This window comes from Leucopleurus acutus, assembly GCF_964270905.1.
Source record: "Leucopleurus acutus genome assembly, chromosome: 3".
NCBI lineage: Eukaryota > Metazoa > Chordata > Mammalia > Artiodactyla > Delphinidae > Leucopleurus > Leucopleurus acutus.
The window spans coordinates 130,950,741-130,962,046 of NC_139145.1; the positions used below are offsets into that span (position 1 = coordinate 130,950,741).

At 39.7% G+C, this 11,306-nt stretch overlaps 1 pseudogene across 1 annotated transcript; it reads right to left on the reverse strand.

Annotated features, from left to right (window-relative positions):
- Nucleotides 1-10,769: 10,769 nt before the first annotated feature.
- LOC309958773 (acireductone dioxygenase-like) lies at nucleotides 10,770-11,306 on the reverse strand (annotated as a pseudogene). The gene has a single exon. The product of its transcript is annotated as an acireductone dioxygenase-like (transcript).

Here is an 11,306-nt window from a genome sequence, read left to right on the forward strand (position 1 = left end):
AAACCTAGAGAAGACTGCCCTCTACTGGCTAAAACTCTGGGTTTGGTAATGCACCTTTTTTTTCCACACCCAATTCCTGTATACCTGCCAAGTCATCACTATCTTTGCTATAAACATGACTTCTATGCAGACTGATCATTAGAAACCATCACACTCAGGGCCAGCAAAATTTGAGCAGGTAGTATGGCTGACTGTCGGCTCAGCTGTGGGTAGACTGCTTGAAAGTACTCATCTAACGTTTCAGAAGACATCTTTATAAGCTTCCTCAAACTGGCAAAACAAACTCAGAAACACTGAGCTACTACTCCACATAAAGGCAATGACTCCTCCTTTACGTTACAGTATTACAGTACCAAGGGAGTTTGCTGAGGACATTGTTTTAAAACTGTTTTAGCTTTATTGAGGTATAATTGACACCTTATGATACATTTAAAGCATACAATGTGATGATTTGATATACATATAAGGATTCCCCAATTGAATTATCACATTCATCACTCACATATTTACTTTTTTTCTTGGTGAGAACACAAGATTTACTCTCTTAGAAAATTTCAATTATACAACACAGTATTGTCAACTATAGACACCATACCATATACACTAGATCCTCAGACAGTATTCAGCTTGTATCTGAAAGTTTAAACCCTTCTACCAACGTCTCCTCATTTCCCCCACCACCCCTCATCCCCTGGCAATCACCGTTTCATTGTTACTATGAGTTTGATGTTTTTGTTAGATTTCATATATAAGTGATCCCAGGCAATCTTTGTCTTTGTCTGTCTATTTTAATTAGCATAATGCCCTCCAGGTTCATCCATGTTGTTGAAAATAACAGGATCTCCTTCTTTATTTTCAGGCATTTGAATAACATTCCATTGCCTACATATGCCACATTTGCTTCCTTCATCATTGATGGACACTTAGCTTGTTTCCATGCTTTGGCTATCATGACTAATGCTGTAGTGGACATGGGACACAGATATCTCTTCAAGACTATGATTCTGTTTCCTTTGGATATATACCCAGACATGGAATTGCTAGATCATATGGTAGTTCTATTTTTAATTTCTTGAGGAATCTCCATATTGTTTTCCATAGTGACTGTTCCAGTTTACATTTCCACCAAGAGTATACAAGGATTTCCATTTTTCCACATCCTTGACAGCTTTTGGCATCTCTTGTCTTTATTATAATAAACATCCTAACAGGTGTGTGGTGACATCTCATTGTGGTTTCGATTTGCATTTTCCTGATGATTAGTGATGTTGAGTACCTTTTCATGTACCTGTGGGCTATTTATACATCTTCTTTGGAAAAATGTCTATTCAAGTTTTTTGCCCATTTTTAATTGCGTTATTATTATTATTAGCTGTGGAGTTGTACGAGTTCCCTGTATATCCTGAATACTAATGAATTATCAGATAAATGGTTAGTGAATATTATCTCCCATTCTGTATGTTGTCTTTTCATTTTGTTGATGATTTCCTTTGCTGTGAAGAAGATTTTTAGTTTGATGTAGGCTGATGACATTGTTTACCTGCACCTTCTTTGATCTTTTATTTTTTAACCCCTTATTTTGGAAAAAAAATTCTTTATTCCTTGTTCATTGTAGGAAATTTGAAAAATATAGAAACCTTAAAGGGGACAGCATTGACAAAACTACACTTTAAAAACTCATAAGAAAATTACAATGCAACAATCCTAAAGTGGTCCTCCCTCCTGAACCTCTCTTAGAAATTTCTTGGCATAACTTCTCAGCAGTCGTTGGACTCCTCTGCTCTCCACCCAGACGGCTACTCTCAGCACAGGAGCTCCCCTTCTCCTTCACTGAGACCGTGGCCTGGAGCTGGAGGCTCTGGTCGCTTCCCTCCTCTCCAGCTGTCTCAACAGCTCTCTGCTCACTCCCGCCAGTTTCAGAGGAAGAGCTCTCTTCCTTCTCCTGAAGGCAAGTCCCTCTCTCTATGCCCCCTGCCCCCCTGCCACTGTATTCCTTCAAACAGTCTTCACTGGCCAACATCCTGAATTGCTCTTTCAGTTACAAAATCCATTTTAACCCCAGTGATCTGGCAAATAGTATTATAAACAGTATTCTATTTTCCTTGTCATCACTGCCCAGCTTTTTTTTTTTTTTTTTTTTTTTGCGGTATGCGGGCCTCTCACTGTTGTGGCCTCTCCCGTTGCAGAGCACAGGCTCCGGACGCACAGGCCCAGCGGCCATGGCTCACGGGCCCAGCCGCTCCGCAGCATGTGGGATCTTCCCGGACCGGGGCACAAACCCGTGTCCCCTGCATCGGCAGGCGGACTCTCAACCACTGCGCCACCAGGGAAGCCCTGCCCAACTTTTTGAATGATCTAAACAGACTATTAACTCTATCCCACCTGCAGAAACTGCATTCACAAAGATTTGTAACCAGTTATTATTCTCCTTAACCCTTCTGCAATGTTTAGCGCTTCTCATTACCCCTCTTTTTTGCCATCATACTTACCTCCTGGACTGGAGTCTCTTCTCCCGTCTCTTCTGGTTCTCCTCCTTGCCCCTGACTTTTTCTGGTCCTTTTCTGTCTCTTCAGGTCCTCTAACTCACAGGACTTCAAATGTTTTGGTCCCTGTACTCCATAATAAAATAACATTGAAAATTATGTACCACCTCACACATTTTTAAGTTGAAATGTAAATTTTTTCATAAGATTAAGGGTCACAAGGAATACAATATGTGACACAGTGAATATTGTATATGTGCCTCTAATACATTTTTGACAAAACTATGGAGTTGCACCTTCAGTTTATGGAAAACTTCCACTATATAATTTAATTGGCAAACACAGTCTTCACTGCCGAACAAATCAATCAAAAAATTGACTTTGTGTTCCAACTCAAATAATGTGTTAAAACCTGTCTCTGTGTCAACCATCTTGCTTCTAAATTCTAAGTCTTCGGCACAGAAAAGAAAGAAGTAAAAAAGGAAAAAGAAAAGAAATGATGAGGCATGAGGTCTTGCCACAAGTTTGCCACTTGGAGGAAGCTTCTTGCAGAAGCTCTGCAGTCTCAAACTTTCCCTTTGTTCTGGGGAACAAATACTCCAAAGGTATTTATGAAACTGAGGACAGTCATTAATTAGGATCCCTTAAACTATAACTTGCTTAATAAATGATACCCTGTAACCTGTCTTCATTGACTAAGCTCCCTTTAATTGTTCCTGCAAATTGCCTACCCTCCAAACTTCAGGTAGCCTAGACAATATACTGCAAGCCTCCTTTAACTGCCTTTATAGATAATACTTCTAACGTATGGGTCGCTATGGTAATGGTTGCTTAAGTTTGTTTTTTAGGAACTTGGAGTATTTGTTTAGTTCAAGTTCAAGCTGGTTAAGGCTGTTTGGGACCACTGACCCTCCAACTGGGCCTGCATGAGTGTCCCACAGATGACCTTTTGATGTCAGAGGGCCAAAAACTCCACCCTCAGATCTCGCTAACACTGCCATTTTCTGATCATGCATCCCATGAAGAAGCATGTAACTCAGATATGCCTGCACAGAACACTGATTACCTCACCTTTTTCCTACTTCCAATCTCCTTTCCCCACACCTAAGACCACTCTGCTTCTCTATCCTATAAATATCCTGAGCCCCTCACCTTTGGGAGGCAAATCTGAGACTTGTTCTCCTATCTCCTCACTTGGCTGCCTTGTGAATAAACCCTTTACCTGCTGCCAACCTCAATGTCTCAGCATTCGGCTTGCCATGTGTCGAGCAAACGAACCTGGTTCAGTAACATTTACACCTGGAGGAAATGCACAAGAGTAAAATTCTGGATAGATGGATAGATGGATGGATGGACGCACAGATGAGAGGCATGCTCTCCTACTGTAAAATGAGAGAAGGGCAGTTGTGAAAGAGAAATTGGGAAAGGAGAACAAATAGACGGGGTACTTCACAGGCAGATGAGTTTCAGGAAAGAGTTCATGTAACAGCTGGGAATTCGTAAATTGACTTCTTTGAAACTATCTGTGTGCCCCAGCACTCCTTGAAACATTGCAATATATGCATATCCTCATTTGAATTGACTTTTCTACAAAATTAGTTACTTGTTACTTTCTCTGTATTTTTTTCTCTTGGAGAATTGACTCATTCTCACAAATCCAATCATCACCCCTAGGTGGATGACTCAGAAATCTTATTGATCTCTTTTTACATTCAGAAACACCAGCCAGATGCTTCTACTTGAAGATCTCACATTTAACTAGAGATTTTCACATCAGCATGACAATAAAGTCTATTTAAAATTTAAAAATTTTGTGTGAAAGTGTTTCTTCAACTACCCCGAGCCTGAGATAAAATTCACGTGTATCACCAACAACCTAATTGTCTCTGGCTAGAACTTGCACTGGACAAAGGCAAAAATCACAATCTTCCAGCAGGCTCTTCTGTCTGCCCAGATGCTGGGTGATTCAATGAGTCTCATGCAGATTCAGAGTGAGGACTGGTTATGTTACATTTTGTGTGAGAAAGAAAGAGAAATAAAAGTATTTGAATATGAATATATTATGCATATATATAGATAAGTAGATAGGTAGATATAGATAGGCAGACATATCCACTTATATTTTCAGAAGGAAACTCTGTAAAGCAAACCCAACACTAATGAAAATATCTACTGGTTAGGGATGGGTGTTGGGACATAAACAGTATTAAATGAACAGAAATGGAAGCAAGACCTCTTGGAGTATACTTTTATGAAATTTTGACTTTTGAATCATGTAAATATTTTACACATTTAAAAAAAAAGTAATCCCTAAAATTGAAAATATTTTAAAAGGAAAGATACTAACTGTATATCAGAATTTAACATAACCAGACAGAGGAAATAATTACGTTAGATCACTCTAGAATATTGTATTCTTGCTGCAAACCTTTGGAAAGATATACTCTAAGGTCAAAAAGAGCTTCAAATTCAGTGGTTTTACTGTTAATAGTAATATTGGTATTGTTATTTGGAAGTCATTTTATGTATACTATAGAGCTAAAGCAAATAAATAATTATGCCACTATAAAATAAAATTTTCATTTTAAGAGGGGAAGTATAAAATCTAAGGAATTAGATAAAACCCTATAAGTCAAATTTGAATTGACAAATGTCAATTTAAACTCCTGATTTAAAAAAATGTATTTCCTACCTCTGCTGTCTGAATGGGCCTACATTTTTGAAAAAGGTGAATATAATTGATTAATACACTTGAGACATAAAAAATTCATGAAACCACAGTTGTATTAAAAAAAAAAGTAAGCATGCAAACAAACTTCCTCGCCCACACTGGAATCCTTATTCTGAAAATTGGTAATTAAAGGGAACGCATTAATTTACTCTTCTTACTCTTTCTTATATAACAATATAACCCCAGTTGATAAGGAAACTTTTTTCCAGTTTTGCTGGGATATAATTGACATACAGAACTGTATAAGATTAAGCTGTACAACATAACGATTTGACTTACATATATTGTGAAATGATTACCACACTAAGTTAAATTAACATCCATCATCTCATATAGATACAAAAATAAAAGAAAAACAATTTTCCTTGTGATGAGAATGCTTAGAATCTACTCTCTGAACTTTCCTATATATCATACTGCAGTGTTAACTATAGTCATCATGTTGTATATGACATCCCTACTAATTTATCTTATAACAGGAAGTTCATACCTTTTGACTACCTTCATCCAATTCCCCTTGCCCCCATCCTCCGAGCCTCTGGTGATGAGAAAATATTTTTTATGGAATAGCAACTAATAAATGTAGAAAGAATGGACACTATCAGAAAATCACCATTCTGCAACCATGAATGATATAACTGGTTCTATTAAGAATCACCAAAGTGGGATCGAATCATTAGGTGAATGGCTGATGGAAAAATTTTCCTACATTGCCCCCAGATTCCCTGCAGCTTTATGATGGTGAGATCTGGCTGCCAGCATCTTAACTCGGAGAGCAGAGTGGCTATCAGGAATGGCGGGACGACACCACTTGCCTCCTGATGGGACACACGGGCATTATACGGTGTTCTCTAGGACGCATTCTTACTACAACATGCTCAGCCCCAATCTAAATCAGTCTGCATTTCTAACTTCAAGTTTAAAGGAAATACAGACAAAGGAATATGTTAAATGAAACGTTTAGGAAAAAAAATAAAACAAATCCAGAAAACAGACATTTTACAAGACATCTAGCCCGGTCTCTTCAAAAAGCCAAAAGAAGGACTGACTTGCAGATTTATTGAGTTAGGAGTCATAACAGAATGCAGTCTGTGGTCCTTGATTGGCTCTTAGTTTGAACCAAATCAGCTATAAAATGCATCTGCGCAACAAGTGGGAAAACGTGGATGTGAGCTAGGTATTAGATATGAAGGATTATTGTTTATTTTGCAAGGTGCAATAAAAGAGTTACAGCTCTATATGAGAATTTCCTCATTTTAAGAGATACATGCTGCAGTATTTAAGGATAGCATGTTATGATGTCTACAACATACTTTTAAATGGCAAGCAAGAGAGTGGGGGGAATATGTGTAAACAGCTGCTGAATGTGGTGCTGGATGTATGGGCATTCACTGTGCCTTTTTTTTGTTGTTGTTTACAATTCTATGTGTTTAATTGTTTTTCACAATTATGTTAAACAAACATATGCTCTGTGCTGCCAACCTGTCACTGCAGCTCCACAGTGAGACGCCAGCGGCCCAGATCCCTCCTCCTCTGCCAGGGCTTCGCTCCTACCCCAGTGGTTGGAGGTCCTGGGTTGCAGGCACCACACTGAGTCCCCAGAGTCAGCCTTGCTCTTTGCACCCCTGAATTCACAAAAGCTGAGTTAGGTGTGGGTGTGGGAGCCACGGTGGGAGGCGGTGTGGAGAGGTGTTTGGACGAAGTGGGCTTGGGACTTCTCAAGAGGAGCAGGTCGCTTCCTACGCACACGGCCACTCCGGGCACCAGACTGTTTGCCAGGGCTGGCCTCCTGGAGCAGAGCTGAAGAAGCCCGTCCCACCTGGACTGCCTAGGCAGCCACTGAGAGAAGCACACCAGCCTCTCCCAGCCCTCAGAACAGCTAAGCTGCAGCTTCCATCACGTTCCGGGTCCAGAGCTGGGGCATCTTCTCCCTTGGCTCCTAGATGCTTCTCCTCTCTTTCCACTTACCCAAGCCAAAAACAAAGCAAAAAGGCAAACAAAAACAGTGCTTATTTGCTCACTCTTTCTCCTTGTTAGTTCCATTTATTTTTGTTCAACTCCTTTCAGTAAACCAGATGCTGGAGAGAAGATCTTTCCACTAGGCCTTGGGTTAAACTTCTCTTTGTCCATCCCTGTTGCCCTTGCTAGTTCTTTGTCTTGCCCCTTCCTTTCTCCTGAATATTAAATAGTAACTAACATTATTGATCTCTTCCTATATGTCAAGCACTGCTCTAAACACATTCTAGGCATTGGATTATTTAATCACAACCACCTTATACAATATTGTAATCCCCATGTTAACTGTGGCACAGAGAGGTTCAGTAATTTATGCAAGATCAAATCTAGAATGTGTCTAGTCTCCTCAACTGTTTTATAATTATAAATTGATTTATCCAAAAAACCATTGATTTCCTACTCTGTACCATGTACTGTTGTAGACACAGGGAACACAGCACTGAAGGTAGTAATGAACTTGCCCTCATGGAACTTTCACACCTGTGGGGAAGAAAAATAACCACCAAACAATTAAATAATACAAAGCAGGGTACACATCAGAAATCTTGATCAGATGATTGACAGTAACAGAGGGAGTGTAGACCAACAAGCCCTCTTTGAGGAGCTAAATCCTGTCATAAAAATATTTTTACATATTTTAAAATAGGTAATCTACTCTCCTGGTCCAAACACTAAAACCTATAAAAAAAGTGATCAGAAAAGTAAATAACCCACCTGCAAAAATAAATGTATAAACAAGTAAATGGAGAAAACCTTTATTGTTATTAGTTTCCTATTAATCCTTCCAGAAATTTTATGCCCTATTCACATTTGAGACTATAAAAGTATATTATTTTCCTTTCCTGTTTCATCCTAAGGAAATCTTAAAATTTGTATGGAGATACAAAAGACCCCAAATAGCCAAAGTAGTCTTGAGGGAAAAAAACAGAGCTGGAGGAATCAGGCTCCTGGACTTCAGACTATACTACAAAGCTACAGGAATCAAGACAGTATGGTACTGGCACAAAAACAGAAATATAGATCAATGGAACAGGATAGAAAGCCCAGAGATAAACCCACGCACCTATGGTCAACTAATCTATGACAAAGGAGGCAAGGATATACAATGGAGAAAGACAGTCTCTTCAATAAGTGGTGCTGGGAAAACTGGACAGCTACATGTAAAAGAGTGAAATTAGAACACTCCCTAACACCATACACAAAAATAAACTCAAAATGGATTAGAGATCTAAATGTAAGACTGGACACTACAAAACTCTTAGAGGAAAACATAGGAAGAACATTCTTTGACATAAATCACAGCAAGATTTTTTTTGATCAACCTCCTAGAGTAATGGAAATAAAAACAAAAATAAACAAATGGGACCTAATGAAACTTCAAAGCTTTTGCAAAGCTAAGGAAACTACAAACAAGATGAAAAGACAACCCTTAGAATGGCAGAAACTATTTGCAAATGAATCAACGGACAAAGGATTAATCTCCAAAATATATAAACAGCTCATGCAGCTCAATACTAAAAAACAACCCAATCCAAAAATGGACAGAAGACCTGAATAGACATTTCTCCAAAGAAGACATACAGATGGCCAAGAAGCACATGAAAATCTGCTCAACATCACTAATTATTAGAGAAATGCAAATCAAAACTACAATGAGGTATTACCTCACACTAGTTAGAATGGGGATCATCAGAAAATCTACAAACAACAAATGCTGGAGAGGGTGTGGAGAAAAGGGAACCCTCTTGCAGTATTGGTGGGAATATAAATTGATACAGCCACTATGGAGAACAGTACGGAGGTTCCTTAAAAAACTAAAAATAGAATTACCATATGACCCAGCAATCCCACTATTGGCCATACACCCAGAGAAAACCATAATTCAAAAAGACACATGCACCCCAATGTTCATTGCAGCACTATTTATAATAGCCAGGTCATGGAAGCAACTTAAATGCCTATCAACAGACGAATGGATAAAGAAGATGTGGTACACATATAGAATGGAATACTACTCAGCCATAAAACGGAACGAAATTGGGTCATTTATAGAGACATGGATGGATCTAGAGACTGTCATACAGAGTGAAGTAAGTTAGAAAGAGTAAAACAAATATCATATATTAACGCATATATGTGGAACCTAGAAAAATGGTACAGATGAACCGGTTTGCAGGGCAGAAATAGAGACACAGATGTAGAGAACAACTGTATGGACACCAAGGGGGGCAAGTGGCCGGGGCCGGGGTGGTGGTGTGATCAATTGGGAGATTGGGACTGACATGTATACACTAATAGGTATAAAATGGATAACTAATAAGAACCTGCTGTATAAAAAATAAATAAAATAAAATTGCAAAAAAAAATTTTTGTTTAAGATTTCAATGAAACAAAATGTTTTTACTTCCAAGAATGAGGAAAAGCTAAAACACCTTTACCTTGTTTTTGTTTGTGTTATATTCACTTAATAATTTGTTCTTATTTATAAAAATTTATATAATTTGGCTTTAGAAAATAAGTGTGGCATTTAAGAAAGATTCAAAAGTGAGATTACTTTTTATGCTGATGCTACACAAGGCAATGGAATGGTGGGTATGACTTAACGGAATAGCTGCATTTTAAATAACCTTAAAAACTTTATAGCATTGATTGGCATTATCATTTTGTACCAGTAGAGGGAGATCTATGTCCACTGCAATAAATTAGTAGTTTCAGTCTGTGCAACAGTGAATGAAGGGAAAGGGGAGTTGCTCTCAAACACTGTTATTATCATGTCCAGGAAACAGGTGGATGGGTAGTTAGGTAGGTAGACAGGTAGACAGACAGATGAATGAATAAAAGTTTGGTCAACTATTTTGATAAATGTATAATATAAGCCTTCATCAAAGACTACTGGCAGGATTTACCACAGAGTTTTATTCACTTACAAAATGCCTGTATGTCAAAATGAATGTAACATAAAAGGTATTTAACATATTTAATATTTATTTATTAACGTTAAGGCAGCTACTCTATTTTGAAGAAGAAAGTGGCATAATCAAGTGAGGGCCCCCCTAACTCGCCAGCTCATCCCCCACGGCACCCCTCCCCCACCCAGCTTCCTCCCGTGTTTTGGGAGAAAAGCTTCTTCTCTCTACCCAGTCCTGTCATCCACTATCACTCCTCCGCACAAGGCAGGCATGGCCTCGTTTGGTACCTGCTTAAAGTCCAAGAATCAGGTTCAGATGGGGCAGCTAAGTGGCTCCGTTTGGGGAGTTGAAACTCACTCGGTCACAGCTGAAGGCACGAGCTGATACAGGGCCACTGACCACTGGTCCTGAATTAGAGAAAATGAACGGATTTGCCCAGATTTCCACAGGGGCTTCTATGTACCAACCGGTTCTACAGCTTCTTCCATTAAAACGTATTCTGATCAAACAATCTTGCAGAGGAAAGCTCACCTAGCCTCAAGTCCACAACACAAAAGCAAGGAGAATAGGACAGATTTTCTGCTGCTATCATGTCCCGGACTTTCGGGTGCCTGAGGCCCCAGGGCACCGCTAGGCCATCTGTGCCAGAAACTCAATACTGCCCACGGGCCTCAAAGTGGTCAGCCGGCCGGCTGTACGCTGTCCACACTGGGTCTCCCACAAACAGCTGCATGGCCTTCACGTAGTTCTTCTCGTCCAATGTGAAGCGGTGGTATATCCCGGCGGGGAGAGTGATCATGTCTCCTTTCCCCATGAAGATCCGGATCCACCTGTCCTCTTTATCCCTCACGTCAAAGTACCCACTGCCGTCCAGGATGTAGCGAATCTCGTCATCCAGGTATAAATGCTCCTCGTAAAACATCTTCATCTTTTCTTCATAATTTGGTAGTTTGTCTTTGCATATGGTTATTGTGTCCACCCAGGAGTAGTTTTCCTCTTTTCGGATCTTTTCTAATTCTGGATCATTCTCATCTTTGTCAGCATCCAGCGTCCAGTAAAGGACGCCGAGCCCGTGCAGCCGCTCCAGGCGGACCGGGCGCGCGGGCTCTGCGCCGTGGGGCCACCGCGGGTCGCCGGCGACTCGTCCATGTACCAGGACTGCACCAT